We start from the raw sequence: 19,560 nt of genomic DNA, 5'->3' as shown, positions 1-19,560 counted from the left end.
TCTTCTTGAATTCTCCTTGGGGACCATCATTTTAGCTTTTTGTGGGCAATCTTTTCTGTTACTTTTGTTATTTCTTCCAAGTAGTCATGAAATCTGAATACAAATAATTTTGGTGTGGTTATTGACATCACAAGGAAGCTTGAAAATAAAATGCTGATGTTTTGATGATTCTGCCAGAGTTAGTACCCCCAAATAATATATTTTTCCAGGGAACTGTGAAATGTTGCAGCAGTCAAATGCATAGAAATGTTTTTTTAAGGTGAAAGGGACTAAAGTATTGTTGTTTCTGCAAACCAAATGTTTCTGCTCTGGCCCATATGCCACTGTTTTACCAAAGTGTAAGTGTGAGATACCAGTCTCAGTGTTACACTGCATAGACAGTCCAGCTTCTCGACATCCTTTGTTTCCAAAACCACAGTCATCTACTGTTTATATAAAGGAGAGTCTCTGTTAGCTGGTTGTAGTAGTAGTTCACACAGTTGATGATATTGATAAAGACACTGACTGACCTTAAACAAAGTTGCTTACTCCATTTGCAGTTTTAACACACTAATCTTACCATGTATGAGAAGAATCACATTCCCTCACATCTCTTACACCTACAAGCAATGCTCTTGTTTGGCATCACAGAGGCTTGGCAAAAGCTAGTCAGTAGCTTAGGCCTTTGTTAGAGCATGGTGCTGTCCTCATGCCTACTGGGCACTGCAAGTAAAGCAAGCTGATGTGTTTGCAGATAGACGTGTCTGATGTGTTTACAGACAGATGGGTCAGGAGCAGAAGCAATTATTTCCAATGTGACCTGACCAGTGCAGAGCTGGAGAGACTTTGCACATTTATGGATGACCATCTTCATCAGACATCCAGCCAAGGATGTATTACCAAGCTAGCTGCCCAAAAACCTTTTGTGGTAAGTCAAAGAATTAGAACCAATATTATTTATACCTTTCCTTACCACTGCATAGATCTTGCACAGTTTCTAGAAAGTTCACATACCCAAAGCTGACTATATGCTATGGATTTCACATATTGTTTTTCTGTTCATAGGATGGCTTAATGAAGAAAGAACCAGGGCATATATTATAAGTATGCTTCTCAAATGAAACATTTTATTTTTATTCCTTAATATAGAATACCATCATAAGAATACCATCAGGTCTCTATCACCTTTTTTTAGCCTTTTTTTCACTATAAAGAGCCATCTTCCTGTGTAAACCATTATCTAAAACAGAGCTTACAGTTATGATTTGCACACAGGGATTCTATTTAATATCTGATATTCTTCATGACCATTCTTTCACTTTATCTCATTTTAGAATAGTGATAAAAGGAGTTTTGCTTCCCTGCTGCTCACTCTGCCCTTCTCTGAGCTTGTTTTCCTCAGCCTTTAAAAAAGTAAACTCCAAAACCATGTTTGAAACAAGGAATGCTTAATCCTTGGTTCTGTCAGAAATGCTCTCAGTTAAGGATACAATAGGTGTGCAAAATTTTCCAGATTTCATTTACAACCTGCCTCTGAAACCAGGGTACAATTTGGCTCTGTGCATTATTTAGAGTAAACTCAGAGCTCTTCAATGTAAAACGCAGTGTGGAGTCCTGAAAGAAGGTTTTTGAGTATCTGTTCAGGCCAATTCCCTCAACTCTCTTCCAGAGTAGTAAGTATCGTAAGATAGGATTTCAGTAAGTTGTCTGTATAGGAAGTTGCAACACAATTATTTAAACTGCATTCTGCCCTTTACTACAGCTGCAGAAGTATGGAGACAGCCTAATGGGAAGGAGGGAGAATACAAAATTCTTTATACTTCTTTATAGCCTATATAGCTTCTAAACTATATCTTTACCCTTTGTGTTTATAGAGGTTTTTATTTGTTTCTTTCTTGAGACATGTTTTTTTCTGAGGAGACTGGCTATTCTGTTACCAAATCTACAAAACTTTTGGGGAGTAATCAAGAAATATCCTAGAGACTTTAAGAGGAGGTTATTTGATGTTAGAATGTGCTTCCACTGGTCATCTATCAAAGTCTGAGTCCGGTCACCTTGTGCATCATAGGGCAACATGCACATTTATGGGCTCTTGGTGTTTGTCAGGTAGCTGAGCATTCAATACAGGACAGAATTATGTCTGTGTCCCACCTTCTCCTCCTTCTGAAGTTATATTTTAAAATTACGAACCATATAATATCTTCCAGACACTGAGATCATGTTAGCTTAAGGTAAGATGGCAAAAGAAATTCTTAATCAATGCCATTATACATAAACCAGTTCCTCATGGTCTTGCATCTCCTTCTGCATCTTGGAAGCAGGAACAATGTGCCCTGAATATCTTTCATGCTCTTTCAGGTTTATTTTCATTTCCTTCCGCAATCCTTTTGAGAAAGAAAAGAAGAGGAAGAGGAGAAAATTGAGGGAGGAAAGACAACAATATAAGTTTCTTTTGCCACTTGATCTTCACAAAATTATAGTATCTAACCCTTGGAGAGAGCTTGAGATGAGTTCTTTTTGTCAACAGCACCTTTATACACAGGCTCACACTATAAAACCACTACTGGTCTGTGCTCTCCTGATGAAAAAAAGTAGTCTCACCCTGCTTTCCTGACATTTCCATGTGAATCTGGAGAAGAGGTACTTCTTTGAACCCTGTTGTCTCAAGGGCTGTGGCAACTCTGTGGACACCCTTCCAAGAGAGTTCCAGGAAGTCAGATGAAAAGAACAAAGATAATTTAAAAGTTTTGAAGAATTAACAGACAACAGTAAAATAATACTTTCTGGAGGAATGTAGAATGTATATCCTCCAAGGTATGACTGAAACAATATGGAATGCTTAGGCAATTGTTTCCCAAGGAAAGGAGTGTTAGTTCTTTGGTTTGAGTAATTAAAAATATATATTTGAGAGAACATGGAAGAAAATACTGTCTTGGATAGTATTACATTAACAAATGGGAATAGGACTGCTCTGGCTGATCTAATAATCTTTTTCTGTTTGGAATGACTGTTGATGTACTTGGTCCCTGCCCATGTGCTTTTCAGATTTCTTACCAAGGGTCAATTTAATCCACTGGGTACTGCTAGTGCAGATGAATTTTGGTCAAGATTTTTAACTTTTTTAGTGCCAAGTTATGTCTTAAATTTGAAGCATAAGTTTGAAGCAGTGTGATTTCTTATTAATATTTGACTCTTTTTTCATCCCAATGAATCTTATTTTCTGCTGTCTATGTGAGCATAGCATTTTTAAAGCTAATATGTCATTCATATTCTTTGCAAGAGAACTTTGGCATCATTGTCTTGACACATATCCCAGTTCCCTTCTCCTGATCTTTTTGACTCCTCTTACCTTGGGGATTGTATACTGAAGTTATCAATACTGATCTGATTTGTGTCACTAGAAAATAGACTGAGCTTTCGAATGAGTGAAGTAAAAATATACAAAATATGTTATTTTTACACCAAAACCATTTGGTTTTGTAGTTGAAGAACTCCTTTTCTTTAACGTGTAGCATTAAATAGTGTACAGAAAAACTGAAAAGGTAATGGATGCTATTTAGTGACCCTGGAAACATGGCTTTTGGATTCTTCTTTTGTTTACACAGTTTTTAGACTATTTGGACTTGGTTTATTTGTTTAAGTATGTAAACCCATTTGTGCTTACCTACACAGTTTTTACAAAAAATGGTGAATGCAATTATGATAAATTATTTACCTGTATCTTCTGAGAAATGATAACTCAGCAGCAGGAGAAATATTTAAAATTAGTGTACTTGTCTAGTTTGATTTTTATTACTGTATTCTTTTCAGAATTGAATTGCTTGCTCCCTTTTCCCAGCCTTGATCCTATCTCTGCTCCTCCTTGTCACTGAAATGCTTTCTTTCTCTCTTTTGAGCCACTCACTTCTTCATGTATTTTCCCTTAAGCCCCTCCTTTTCTGTTTAGCTTATGATTGGCTCCCTTTGAAAAGCATTTTGTGCTATTGTGTATTGACTTAAATTGTGTTTTACATAAAAGGTAAATTATAAAGGACAGGGTGGGAGATGATGCATTAATATATGGGTTGAGAGATGGAATAAAGGGTTGGTTTTTAATTCAAGCTGAAAATAGAAAAAAAGATACTGCACTTCTGTGCATGTCAATAAAACTATAACTTTACACACAGAATAAAAAGTGTGATTTTTTAAAGCTACTGAGATATAAGTTAAAGATCTAACCATGTCATTTGCTAATAAAAATAATCCTAGCCTTCTTTGTAAACACTTCTATATTGAACTTGGGAGCAAAAGAAAATCATTTGCATTATGAAAAACTCCTGTAAATATAGCATCCAAAATGCAATGTGCAGCTCTAGCAAAACATTGCTTAGAGAGATTTTGTTTAAAACATTTATTGAAGGCATATATTACAGTATATCATTTACTGGCTGGAAGCCATGCAATATGTGTCTTAACAAAAAAAAAAATTACCTTGTAATATGAGCTCCTCCAAGGCATAATTATATAATAAAGTTCTTATTGGGAAAACTGGAAGAAGGCCAAGCCTTGTCCAAATATAGTGAATGTCAGAGCCAAATTTATTATCCTTAGCTATTAACAGGAGAAGGCAGGTTTTGTTTACCAAGCCTAATTCTCTCCTAATTACAGCCACTATAAAATAATTACTATCCATGGGATAACAACACAAGGCAGAGTGACTAACAGAAGAAACTGCAGGGGTTAGAAAACAGAGTGCAATTCTGTGTCATTTTGAACAGCTTGTGTACTGCCATGAACAAATTAACGGACTTCATTAAGGAATTATGTTTTAAGAGTGGCTTTGCAGTGAAGCAGTAAAGCAATTAATGCATCTTATTTGGTCCTAGATCTGAGTTCTAGTGTGGTTTTAGACAGCAACTTAATTTCTTTGTCTTTTTTTTTTTTTTTTTTAATGTATCAGGTATAATAGGATGTAACAACATTACTGAATAAAATCAGTAATGAGTATATGGAAAAGGCTTTATTTTGGACAAATGATACCCATTTTCCAGTGAAACAAAATGTATCACTGAGCAAATTCACATGAACCTAATCTTAATTGAATAAAAAGCAAAGAGAGCCCAAATTACACTTAAAATAATTTGCATATTCAAATATTTATTTCCATTACACTTTGGGTAAAAACTCACAGCACTAAACAAATGTTATATATAATCTCTATGTTTATATTTGAGCAAGGAAAATAGGTTAATGAAAAAATTTTCAATATTTTGTTGTTGCTCTCCATGAAAGTCAGAATAGAGTATTTCTCAGCTGAAACAGAATACTTCATTAAATTTGTATTATTTTGATTCTCACTTTGCCTACTCTCTTCCATCTTGTCATACAACCCCAGAGGTGCACAAAAATCCTAGGGCAAGGGGTTTTTCACAATTAAAGTGTATGTATCAAAATCAGCCTGTACACAACATATTCACAGTGTAAAAGGTTAGAGTTCAAGCTGTCTTCTCTCTGTAGCAGACAGTTCACCCTATAGCAGGGCTAACTCCCTGATTTTAGTGACTTAGTGGGAACTGGCAAACTCAACACGCTTGGGAGTCTGTTTTAGATACTAGTTTTAATAGGCCTCCAGATGGCCACATGAAAGCAAAAGGATTATTATAGTAGCCCCCAGCCGTGCCATGATAGATAAAGGTATATTAGAGTTGCCTTTATAAACCCCTTTTTTGAGGGTTTTATAATTCCATTATAAAATTCTCTTAGCACCAGAAGTCAATATAAAGTACTCAGCCCACACAATATGTTTTAGGAGTTTTTAAAGGATGTATATCATTGCAGCCTCTCTTTATCCTGTATACATAGCAATGGTTTAGCTTACTTTATAGACTACTTTTCTTCACAATTTAAACAGAAGCTAATTGTGAAAGTAAAATTTAAATGTGCATACCCTCAGCTGGGGTGAATCAGCTGACAGTCTTCTGTGATTTAGGATCAGCCAAGTGATTCATTTATATCCACCAAGCATCCTGTCCTCATTATTAGTCAAGGACAAGAAGAGTGAAAACCAAAGCTATGACATAGAACTAAAATGTTAGAAGTGTTGCTGGACACCCAGTATGAATATCATCACAGCACCTAAGAACACTGGGACAAATAAACACAGATCCTTCTTATACCCATCAGCATATTGTGGATCTGTCGGAATTCTGTTTTGATTCAAATTCTTGCTTGTTTACACAGTGGTATTAGAGACAGAGTGCTCTTGAAGCTGGGACAAAGCTGACTTTACCAGCTGCATTTGTATGGTTCTGTTGCTTTGCCCTTGTTTCCCTGGACTCTAACATCAGTGGCATGAAGTCATTAAAAAAGTTTATTTGCACATTTCAAACAAATCCTCAAAATCTAATGTCACAAAACAATTCCACACAATGTTTCTTTGAAAAACACAAAGGAAAACGCTGCAGTTGGTCAGGTATCTTCTTTCTTTATCTAACCATAAAATCGAAATGCAGTTTACATTTTTTCCTTCTAGTTTGATCAAACAATTTCCCACTGTCTGACAAATTCTGAGCAATTTCCTGAACAACAAAACAACGAATGTGGACAGCAAACCTATCTAAGTATTAAAGTAACTTTCAGGCGTGAAAACCCCAACTGATTCCTTTCCCTGGTTTTAACACTGGTTTTCTGATATTAAAACAGAAAGTGACTTACTGCAACATGAATGTTATCTCCTCTCCATGTGTCACATCCTCTCAGGTTATACTTTAAAGTTCTCACTGCAAAGGCCATTCCTGTGCATTAGCATTGTAGAAAAGGATGTGCCATTGTAAGATATTGTGTCAATAATTCTACATATTTATGAAGCCAAATTATGAATTGATATGATCTATCATAATGGTTCTGCCATGTCAATGTCTGCATATTAACTGCTTCATTACAGGATGATACTGTGTCAATCATAGTTTTTCAGGAGTCCAGAATCACTGCTAAATTTTAGTCATTTATCTTCAATTGCATTAGAAAGGAAAGGCTAACATGTTTGCAGCCTATTAAGTTATGCTTTTAATTAACACTTAAAGAAATCTGGACAATGAGTGTGGAAATGTTTAATGTTTTGCATGTTCCTAGAGAGCTAATATCTTTATTCATTTGGAAAACAATATTAAACTTTAAAAACATTTTGGGAATACTGTAACTGTGCTGTATGATTTGCACATCATTCTATCACATAAAATTAAAAGCTCTACAGAGAATTACAGCTTAAATATTATAATAAAATACAACACTTACAAATGAAATTATACCTAATTTTCCTTTAGATATGTGTCCCATACCTTCTTAATAGTTTTCTGAAGACCTCCGAGTTGATAAGTAGTGCATTTGAATGGGATACATGTCTTCAAATATTGCAGAAAATTCAAGTGTGAGATGTCACGTACTGTAGCAAATTTGCTACAATACCTAGGCACAAAAGGGTGAGTTAAAGATGGACTGTCAGCATGGAGGTCGTTGACCTGGAATGAAAGTAATGTACAGATCTAGAGCACTAATGAGGGAAACAATGACTTCCACAATAATGATGCGCAATGCTGTATAACATCCCATGTATTCTTGTATAGCCTGTAAATGTCACAGGCCTCAACTAGATATCAGAATTTCCTTGCTTTTGATGGCTTGTCTTCAGATGTTTGGTGTGCTTTGTAGCTGCAGTTATTGCTCTGCTTTATGCATAAACCCTTCTAGGAAGCTGTTGTTGAGTAGATGCAACATCATGGTCATTGGACAATGAAATACTTCTTGGTTTTGCATTTCACAGGCAAAAAACAACCCCACTTTTCAGAGCTGTATTTCTGGTACTTACATTAAATTTATAATATTTGTGCACTGGAAAGGGTTTTCATATGCCATTCAGAAAGTGAGGCCTTTATCATCTGAGACAGAGCTTGATACCATGTTTTTGTTCTCAGAGTTATACCTGTTTCAGGATAATGCACTTGTACCCAATCTCCACTTTGTAAAATGTGATTATCTTTTGCACTTTTATGGATGCATTAATTCTGGCATATGTGATTTTTTGATTATGTACAGAAATGGGCAATTATTTGAAATATTGCAAACACAAGTTTGTTATTTTTTTATGATTTTTGTATACCTTACTTTGTATTCTGATTTTTGTATTCCCTCATTTTCCTAACATTGAAGCAGAGTTTGGAAGATTTATACTAATAAATCTTGCATTCATTATGACGTGTATCTACAGTTGTACTATAAGAGACATTTTAAAAAGTGTTCTTGTTTCCTGAGGAAACTTCACTTCCGACTATTGCTTACGAACTAGGTTGAACAGACCTTTGGCCAAAAAAACTTCTCTGGCACCAAAATGACCAGGTACAGTCTTAGATATCAAGCAAAATTGCTGGAGATTAAAGCTGTCATCAGTTAATGTCTTCCTGGTCCTATTACTATGATTAATTTAAAAATATTTTAAGCTATAATAATATGAAAAAGCTGCAAAACTCTCTAGCTGAAAACATTGAGTTTACTGTCTCTTGAGAGCTACAACCTAGAAGAAGCAGGCACCATTGTGTCAGAGTACAATTGACAGTCTGTTAAGGGATACTAAAAAACAGGGCTGGAAATAGAAATAGAAACTAACTTTCAGCTTTATCAAGTGTGATGCTTCAAGGTCAGAATGAAATTCAGTGATGGGGCAGCACAAAGATGCTTGCACGGCAGGTGCCCTGGTCAATCTATAAACTCAGAGGCCATCAGTCTCTGCTTGTGCCAGCCTGCATTTTAATCAGAGGGAAAAATAAGTGGCACAGTTAAGCATGCTTAGTGGTTTCCAATCAAACAGGTCCCAAAACCAGAATAGCAAAAATGCATCAAAGAAGTTTTAAGGCACACTGGACTTTATAAAATCTTGACAATGTAAGTATTGCTAATGAAAAATTAGCTTAAAAATTACTAATATATCAGATTAGGCATTCCCCTCCTTAATTTTTCTACAGAGCTGGAAATTGATCATAGTAGGAATATAAATTTGTATGTCCTTTTAGATTTTGTCTTATGCTGGTTCTCAGGCTAGAGCAATGACTGAAAAGGCAGTATCAATGATAACACACATACACTCTGTGTGGGGCCTTCCCCTCCTTTTCATTTGTTTGTTCAGTATTGTTTAGTTTGTTCAGTTTGTGGTATTTTGCCTTAAAAAATCTGATGATATTTGAGCAGGAATTTTGTTAAATGTGGTCTGTTTGGGGAGATTTGAAAGTGATAGCTATCTGAAATAGCATCTGAGAGACCCTGAAAAAAACCAAACACTGGGAAAAGAGTAGTAGCTGTAGGAGGAGTCAGAACAGAGAGGTCCAGTAATAAACAGACCTTTGGTGATTTTTTGCTGCTTTTTTAACCAAAACAAATATCTTATCATTTTATGAGAAATGAGGGAAAGGCTAACTCAGCTGAATAGTTTTCTAGTTGTGATCAAATCTGAATTCAAATCTCAAGAAGTACTCATGTGTGGCAAGTGGGAATGGATATCTTCATTCTGCTCTGCAGAGTGATAAATTAAATAGCTTAGTGCATAGCTAACTCTCTTCCCTCTAAAGCACTTTGTCATGTATACTCTTTATAGAAAATGAAGATTTTCTCCAGATGTTTCATTCTTTTCCTTCCTTTATATAATCTTCAGTCCCACTTCTTATCTTTCTTCTGGCTTTAAGATGTAGGAGTTTTGTACTATTCAGTATTCCTCACTTGTACTAACAAATATACACAAATGTGCCAATTAGTATCTGGGTGGTGCAATGTCCCCTAGCATGATGATATTTCACAGATGACTTTGCATGCAGGATATTTTAGTTTTCCATGTCATCTACATAGCACAACCTAAGTGTTGTGTCTTCAGTGTATCAGCTCACTGGGTATGTTCTTCAGCAATACTACTAGACGGGATTTTCAGATGTGCCAAAGCCTAGTCAGAGGTAAAGCAGCTATGTTCTTTTACCAGGGCTGAAGGGCATCCAGAAGAAATCCTGAGCATATGTTCAATGCCTTAGATTTTGCCTAGACAAGATGTTAGGAGAGAAAAAGAGAACATATCCAGATCTTCATCTGTCCCAATCTCCAAGTAGCTATTTCTCAGCATGATGTTAAAAGTATGACTTCCGAAGGCAGAAAAATGAAGCTTGTTGGATGGACACTTTCAGTTGTGTAGCACAGTCTGATGCTTGCCCACTGTGAAATACAAATGACGTGGCTCTGCCTGCTACATACCACCAATGTAGCTGCTAAATTTCACAGGAAATCTTTGGCAGCTTTCTGGCTTCTGTGTGATTTGAAAGGTCCATTGTTCAGTGATACATTTATTAGTTTTCTGGCATATACAGCAAAACAGATGTTGAACAGTATTAGGATAGCACAGAAGTGAAGAAACTTGAGATGTATTAATATATTGTTGGTTTAGAGAGACAGGGCAGTTATGCTTGTATTTCCTGCCAGTCCAAACTCTCATGTAGTGGTAGTTCCTCATTATACTGCTGCCTTTCCTTACACTTCAGGTAGATAATTTACTGTAATGACACAGCAATAATAAAGCTGTTCCACACCTATAATAATCGATAATATTGTAGCAACATGCAAGGGAGGAATTTTCAAGTATTGTATGGTTATTTTTCCTGTTTTCTCTTTTTCTCTGTTATATGACATATAGCCATAACTTATAAGCAGTTCATTAGCACTCTCAATGTGAGCGTGATTTCAGATGTAACTTTTTTGAAAATGTGTTCCTCAAACACGTGCTTTGCTGTTCAAATCTAAGAGGTATGAATGAAAAGATTCCAGCAGTACCTAGAAGATAAAGCTAAAAGGTGTGTTCAAACCATGACAGAGACACAGCAAAAACCCCCATGAAGCTTAGTCATCCTAAGATGTCGTGACCAGTATCCTTCTCAATTTTTACACTGTAACACAATATACAACTTCAGGCCAACCCACCAGTGATAATAAATGAGGAATTCAGAGGGCTGCTGAGCCCTGTGCAGGTTTTCCCAGTGGAGCAGGACACAGTTTGTTAGCACAGGTGTTCCTGTAATTGTGATTCATTGGTGTAAATGCTCCCTGCTCAATGGCCCTTTTCCACTTCCGTCTTCTCCTGTGGTCGTATTGATCTGATGGCTACTGACCTGCACTACTGGGTAACAAGTAAGCCTCCACAGATGGGGGCTCTATTCATATTCTAAAGGTTAAACCACAGCCCTATAAAATATTAAAAGGGATATTTTTTCAAGTGCGCAAGAATTTCTTAGCACAAATCGCAAAGACTTTCTGGAGATCAGCAATACTAAACTCCACATGTGCTTTTTGAAAATGTCTTCCTAAACCACTTAAAGCCAAAAGTCTGTGTATATACAGCTCATCTGTGTTTCATACAAACCTGCAGTACGGTCTTTTTGTAGACTTGTCAGGGCATTTGCTGCATTAGTATTCTGATGAAAATTTTCCTTTCTACAAAACTGGGGGGAGGGGAGTTATATTTTTTTCCCTCCTGTTGGAGTAGATAGATCTTCTCCAGGGAAATCCAGATGACAAGTCTTAATATCTTTACTGGAATTTTTTTTTCAATTAAATTTTCTGTCTGGAGGCCAAAAAATTCCATGTTGCCCACAGATGAATTTTTTTTCAAGGAATTTTCCAATTTTTTTCTTCAGAATAGTTCTTGATTTTGACTTTCAGTGAGCTTGAAGAAGCAAAAAATCACCAAAGTTCTGTTTTCAGAATATGAATGAAGCTGCTTTTCAGAAAATGGCTATTGGGAAGTACATTCTCAAATATTCTCATATGTAAATTTGCATATACTCAAGCATTCATATATATATATATATATATATATATATATATATATATACACACATTTACCTATTTATATGTTTATTTTAAACATAAACATGAGATTTCTTTCCAAGCTAAGTCTATTTCATCCACTCTGTTTGAGTGGAAAAGGAGCTGGACCTGGGCATCCCAATTTTAAGACACATCTGCTTTCCTTTTATAACTACAAAAATATTACTGTGTACTGAAAGGACCAATCCATTTCCTAATATAAAACATTAATAATTTCTTGGGCTTTGAAATCAGTGCATAAATCCATATGATCCACTGATAAAGAAGAGCAATTTATTGTGAAATAGATATAAATAGAGAAATACCCTGTGAGGATACAATAATTGTGTCCATTTTTCTGTCCCCAATGCTATGAAATAATAAAATGCTAATAAATGCAAATTATGCATGCTCTTTAATGCATGCTAAAAAGGGGACATTTTAAAAACCAAAGATACCTTTAATGCCAGTGGTCAATCCATTGTTGTTTTCTGTTTATATCTAGCTTTAACCATAAAGTTCAGTTTCATTTTAAGGGTTTGTGCATCTCCCTGTCTATGAACTGACAAGCTAAACAAATATGAGTTCCTGATGGTTTTAAAAAAAATAAATCCTTGAATTCAAAATAAATTCCACAAGGAAATCTTGGAAAGAAAAAACAAACATTGCCCCCAATAGGACAGTCACTGTGACTTGAAGAAAAGAAAATTGAAATACATGAAAAATCAATGAGGTAATAATTAAATTGTGGAGCCCACAGTACAGTGACCAAAGCTCAGCATGCATTTGTTAATGTATACTGGGAACTGGGGTAATCAGCAGTTACAGGAGAGCAAAGAATGTCTGTCATCCTGAAGCTAATTTCACTATCGGACTCTTTAAAAACACATGCCTCCTACAGCATACAGGGATATTTATAGGAGGTTAAAGATACAAATTAAAGTCCTGGAGACTATACATTCCTGATTACCCAGCATTCTTAAATCAGCCCCTTCTTGGTTCTCACACCTGGGCCTCAGCTGCAGAGTAGCTGTCATTTACGCCGTCCATGGCGCAGGATTGATGACAGTCATTCGCTGATGAAGCTGTATACATCATTTCTGTCCAAGCTGCACTGGCCAGATGGACCCTGACCATCCATCGCCTGTCAGGGACGCATCTGTTCACACTCCTGCTAGAGGTACTAACAAGTCATTGGCTTTCCAAAAGGACAGTATCAGCTGAATAGGGCATAGCATTAAAAAAGCTGTTGTTGTTGTTCTTGTATTTTAATAGGCTTCTATAAACCCTATAGAGGTTTATAGGTTTAGTGTAAAAAAAGATGATTTCCACTAACTCTTAAGTTAAAATAGTTGCAAAAATTTTTTATACTATTGTGAATGCTTTTTGAATTCAAAATATAGAGGACCTGGGAAATATTTCTGGTAGATTTTTCTTCAGAGACATGGACTGTTGGGCTAAGGATTTACTAGATGTGACTACATGGTGATCTATTTTCTCTTTCTAAAAATAGAAATATATGCATATTTTCTTGTATCTCCAGCATTGTCCATGAATATTTTCCACATGGAATTTCTTTGATATGGATTAAGACTTCTATTCCACTAAAATGAAGGAGCAGTAAAGTAATATTTTACAGTTCCTTATGTGGTGTAGCCATAGCCATCTGTAAAATAAAAACAAGCTCCTGAAGTGATTGTTTTCAGCATTGGACTATATTCACCAGCACAGAAGTGGCTTTTGCTTGAAATACAAAAAAAAAAAAAAAAGAATGGTATTGTGGGCAGAAGTTATAAAGAGACTTTCACAATTAGAATGCTTCCCATTCCTCCAGTGTCTTAGGACTAGTATGTCCATAAAGATGTAGAATTAGATATTATGGATGTTTTCATAAACTGGAAAATCAGAACAATTTTACTACATGAAAGTTGCCTGGGACTATTTTAAAGAATGCTTTTTCAGTAAGAATATGAAGGCTGTAGGGCATCAGATCTCCAAAATAAAACTGAGGAAAGTCCAAAAAAAGGGGGAAAAAATTCTGGTTCCTGAAGAATGAACAATAGGAACAGCTCCAAGCCACTACAGGCATGTTCCTCTGCGTCCCAGACATGCCCACTTAGCTTGGTGTGGACCTCCTCTTTGCTTGGTGACTGAGATAAAACACCCAATACTCCTTAGATATCTGATTGATTTTTTTCTCCTATTTCTTATGTCCTAATATTCTATAGCTTGATTTTGTGCTGAATCCAGGAATGTTTTCAAGGAACTACTTAATGTCACATGCATTTATGGCATAAAGAGTGGGTTAAGGAAGAGATCCTAATAGCGCAGAAGAATGGGAAGAATTGTGAAATATGCATTCTTCTGCTGAGAGTACTCTAGTTTTGGCTGTATTAATGATGTTTCATCATTTTCACAAGGGGGTCTATTCTGAAGCCCTCTTTTGGAGTGAGAATATGTTTGATGCTGCTCATTGATTTAGCCAGTTATTCACAAAGAAAGAAACCAAAGAACAAAGAAAAACAGAACTTATTAATACCCCTTCCATGTACTTAAGAGTAATGATTTCTATTGAATATTTGCAAATTTTTTTCTCTACACCCATGCTCTACTCTTACACAAATAGAGATTGAAGACTAAACCTTTTCCATTTGAATTGAAAGCTAAAAGCACATGGTATTGTCTCTAGTTAGTACCCTGTACAATCCTGTTAAACAAGAATATATTTATCTCTTGAAATTTTACACTTTGTATAGATTTTGATCTTAGTGGTCAGCAAACTGCCTTATCTGTCTTCAGTATTTTCAATTTATCTTGATTTGTTTCATTTATCTGGTGATCAGGCTTGATTTGATATCAGTTACTTTTCACATTAAAATATATTCCTTTGTAAGCAAAAAGTAAAAAGCAAGAGTACTTTTGAAAGTATAATATTAAGCTTTGTTAGTAAAAAATCAGTGTTATTTCCATTATGAATTTTATTGTATTTTAAAAGATATATTTTTACAATGATTTTGTTTTGTTCTAAGTTAGGAAACTAATATATGTGTCAAAGGAAATAGTAGCTGCTGAATTGTCTTTGATAGGTACTTGTAAGAGGGAGTCTAACTTCCCAGTAGTGATAAATTAACTGGTCTCTGTTTTGGAAATAATGTTGGATGGGCTATAATTCTAGCATGGTCAATGTATTAGGCACAGGTCCTGAATGCATGGTCTACACAGCTTAAAGAAGGGTTAAGCAGAGCAAGGACTGTAGATCATAGTGTAAGTTAGACAAAGGCCATCAAAACCAAACCAGGCATAAACCTCCAGCAGTTCTGGAGAATAAAAGGACAATGGTTGGATGCTGGGCTTGCTCTGTGGTGGCGGGAGCCTCCGATCCACTGCAGTTCTGTGTTTGTTTTCTGCAAACCCTCAACCACTGCAAGATCACATTACAGAGACAATAGTGATAGGAAATTCACAACGTTTGCAAAGCAGGTATTGGTATTAAATCAGTCTGCTTTTTGAGCAGCAGGTACTGTGATATTTTACGCAAAATATTTCAGGCCTAGTGGTTTGGTATGGGTTTTTTCTGTTGTTGCATTTCTTGTAGACATGCTTAAGAAATATTTTGGTTTTGGATAACTGAATCAATATGTTACTTGTTTGGCGATCACTGGCAGCATAAGATGAACTGCAGTGCTACTGAAACTCTGTAAAATTTCTCCCTCAGAAGAACCTTATGACCTTGTTCATTTAGAGCCAGAACACGAGTTCTGCTTACGTTCTTTTGGGTGCTAAGAAATTGCAAAAGGATCCAAGGCCATCTGAGTGACCTCATGTAGATCTGGGACAAGTGAATTGACTATTGATGAGGGCTGGAAGGGGGTGGTGGTGCTAGAAATTTAAATGAAATAATTTATTTCAATAGAGTTTTTGTTAAGAATTGTCCATTTGTTTCACTCTTTTTACTATTTAATGTGTGCAGAATAATATTTCATTACTTAAAAAAATTTAAAACTTTTTCATGCCTATATATTTTATCTTTCCACTGTATTTTATAAGAAAAACAAATTCCTTGGGTCTCAACTTTCTTCTAGGATGGAATTATAGTTTTGTAACTCGCAAAATAACTGAGTAAAATAACTGAATTCACAGTAAAAAAAGCTCCACTAATGCTACAGTAACATGCTATATTGCAGATTACACTCAGTGAAAAAGCTTTGATTATTAGGATGATAGCCTATGCCAAGCAGAGATTATTTCAATTTAGAATAAAACAGTAAAAAAAGAGGAAAGTTGTAATACACATGCTTGATTAAATGATATTTTATATACTTTAAAATAAACTATGGATGCTTTTATATAAGTGTGTATGCAGATAAAATATTGACATATGATATATAGTATATAAACATAATGCTTAAATAGAATAACTGATCACAAATATGTCTACAGCAAATAATAGTGGAAACTACCTTTTTTAGAGGGCTTTTTGAGAAATTTTATTCGAGGACAAGTATTTTATTGTGCAGGCTGAAATGAGTGACACATGCGAGTTAATGAAGTAAAATAGGAAAAAAACAGTGGGTGTAATGGCATTGATTTGTAAGACTAAAGGAGAAAGGAAAGAAACACACTGCTTTTCTTTCATGGCGTAAAATAGTTCCTAATAATGTCTGTTATTGACAATGGTATTATATCATATATGTTTAAGTACTGATAGTTACAGTACACTTTGTGGAACTGACTGCAGGAGAAGGAATTAAGAAAAAGGATTTTCCCACTTATTTCGATTTATCTAATACAATAAAAAAGGAATAAATTTTATAGGCTAAATTCACACTTATGTCCAATAGCCAAGAAATAAAAGCAAAGTCTTGGACATATTTCAGATTCCTGCTTGATTATATGTCCATCAAAGAGAGGTTCCTGCACCATGTATAAGAGCCTATGTGCTGTATTTTAACTTCAGAAAGAGCGAATACCATGTGGAGCATGTACCCACCGAGCCACATAGAAGATCCACAGGATACAGAAGGGCACATGTGTGAAAGTAAAAAAAGATCAAAACAGGATCTCAAATACCAGATATCTTCATTTTAAAGCCCCTATCAATTAGCAACTGTTCATTTTTTAGCAGTCACAGCCTTACCATGCAAGTCACAAAGCTTCAGCTTCTGAATTCCCAATAGACAATGGCTGTTTGAGCAGATTTACCTTAGGTAATGACAATTTTGCAATATTTTTGGGAATGCTGACATTTCATCCCAGGATTAGACGCTGAAGTCAAGGTTATGATTTTCTCACAGCGGAAGCTGGGTTAGGTTTGGTCATTATTTTCATGAGACCTTGTCAAGAATAGCCTAGATTGCTGGTTGGTGGCAATCTTAGTGGGTGGCATTCTACCTTCAGAAGGAGTATTAAAAAAACCCAACATCACATCAGCAGCATTTGGCCTTCCAAAGGTAAGAGAATTTTGAGAATGAGAGAAGCTTAGATCCTGATGAAGTAGACTGTTAAATTGTGTCAGATAATGAGTTTATGTTACATATTTTTGGGGTAACTACGTAAGCCTGGACTTCCTTAAATAAAAACTCCAATCTGTAGTTTATGCACCAGGGTCAGTCAACATTTGACATTTCATTCAAAGGTTGGTACTAAGAGCTATCAAAGTACAATGTGACGTATCAGCTGTTTACTGGTCTCAAATCCTAAGGAACATCAGGCTATTTACCTAGAAACCTACAAGGCTGAAAGATCAGTTGAAAGCAAAAGGTGAAATTAAATAGAAATTTGTTTCAAATTTTTATTTCAGTGATCTGTTTTCTTCTAAGTGCTTTATAAGGATAAGAACATTGAGCTTGTGGTCCTTGTTTTCTAATCATGTTTGAAAAATAATTCGTGAGCTCTGAGAGGTGGGTCAAGCGTCACAGCAGTGTAAGTTGTTTAAGTTGAGGACACAAGCATTTAGGGGACCAGTTTCAGCAGGCACTAAAATTCCCATTCCAAAAAGCCCTTCAAATATCTGATAAGGTATCCAATGTTGGGGACATGTACCAAAGGTCTGGACGGCAGAAGATGTAGTTTGACTCAGCTCCAAAAAGCTGGCATCTTTTGATAATGTAGTAATGATATTTTGAGCCAGTGTGTAATGCTGAATTATGATCCTGCTACTGTACGTGCCAAAAAGTAGGGTTTGACCTTCCCATCAGACCAGATTTGATTGATTTCAGGATACTTTCAGGATAAATGAAGGCACTGTGTCTGCCTTGAGTTGGGTTCATTTTGAGCCATGATAAGGGGTTCAGTCCCAGAAGATTTCTTTATGCTGCATGAGGCTGAAGTGTCTGAATGCAGTTCTGAGTGAGGACTTTGGCAATCTGGCTCTTGCACATCCTCACCAACAGCTCCTGCCATGAACAGCAACCTCACCTGTACAGAGATGTGGTAGTTGCTACAAACTCAGTTACTTATTAGATCCAATAGTGTTGAAATGGAAGTTAAAAATTACAAAGTGTAATAAATTTTTTAAATTAATTTTTAAATTAAGAAAGTGCCTTAGAAATTTCAAATGGATTCCTCACTTCCCAGGTTACTCTGATGGGAGTATTGTACAAAGGGAAAACAAATCAAATATGTGTCTATATATTAAGCATGATTTCATAATATGTAGTTATTTATGAGTAACTTTCCTTTTCAAAAGGTTATTTTATATGTTTTATATACACAGAGACAACCTGCATATTGTCCTGTATAGAATTAGAACAGATCTGAATTATGTGCAACATATACTTAATTTCTAACAAAAAAAAAAAAAAAATTGTATGTGAGCTTATACTGCACATACTATTTCAACTACACACAAAACTATTCTGTTACCTTGTGTTAAATAATAATTATATTCCACTCTTATTTTAGCTTACATCTTGCTTCTTTTAAAGCATTTTTTTCAAGGATATAAAAATGCCATTATTGACATTCATAGCTGAGAATAATAACATAGATAAGGACTATTTCAGAATTTCTAATCAAGACCTGGGTGAAGAAAGACTGGGTGGATGGCTATGTGTCCCTGGGGAGCAGAAAGACTTATCAACAAGCCGAGCAAATGAAGGGGCTTAGTTTGCTCACTTGAGTAGGCTTTAGTTTGGGGCTTGTATGTTTAGTGTTCCAAGATTAACTATCCTTGGTTTGTCATAATTATTAAGAAATTGCTACCTATAGGTCTAGGGGCATCTTTTTAATGCAGTGGATGCAGAGTCACTTATTTGACCTTGACTGCTCCTCAAACTACAAATATAAACTGTTAAACTGTTTAGATTGACACATAGAAGATTTTTTTCTTTCTTCCAATCCAAACTAAAAGTTGATAAATAAATAATTCTTCATTAAAATCTAGCTCTTAGGGAGTTTTTTTGTTTGTTTGTTTGTTTGTTTGTTTTTGGTTGTTTTTTTTTTTACTTTCAGTTCCCCTCATTATGACATTGGCCAGACTGCAGGTAACAATAATGATTCAGTTGGTTTTTTTCTCATCACTTCAATAATATTTCCAGGCATAAAATACATTTCAGTTTTCCTCAAAATGCTCTGTAAACAGACTACTTTTGGCCTGTGAAAGAAGGAAATATTATTGTGCCTGACTCAAGCGTGAGTAAATTGCCAGTATTAGTTAGTCTAATGGTTTAATGTTTGTGGGAAAGAATGTAAATATTCATATAGTTCCACTACAAA

The 19,560-nt window shown here is 35.5% G+C and overlaps 1 long non-coding RNA gene across 1 annotated transcript in view; it reads left to right on the top strand.

Annotated features, from left to right (window-relative positions):
• Window positions 1-19,560, top strand: part of LOC144246697 (uncharacterized) — a 233,201-nt gene that overhangs the window by 113,937 nt on the left and 99,704 nt on the right. The window lies entirely within an intron of this gene.

This window comes from Lonchura striata, chromosome 8 (genome assembly GCF_046129695.1).
Source record: "Lonchura striata isolate bLonStr1 chromosome 8, bLonStr1.mat, whole genome shotgun sequence".
Classification (NCBI taxonomy): domain Eukaryota; kingdom Metazoa; phylum Chordata; class Aves; order Passeriformes; family Estrildidae; genus Lonchura; species Lonchura striata.
The sequence above is the reverse complement of the archived record's forward strand: the minus strand, read 5'-3'. Positions and strand labels throughout refer to the sequence as shown.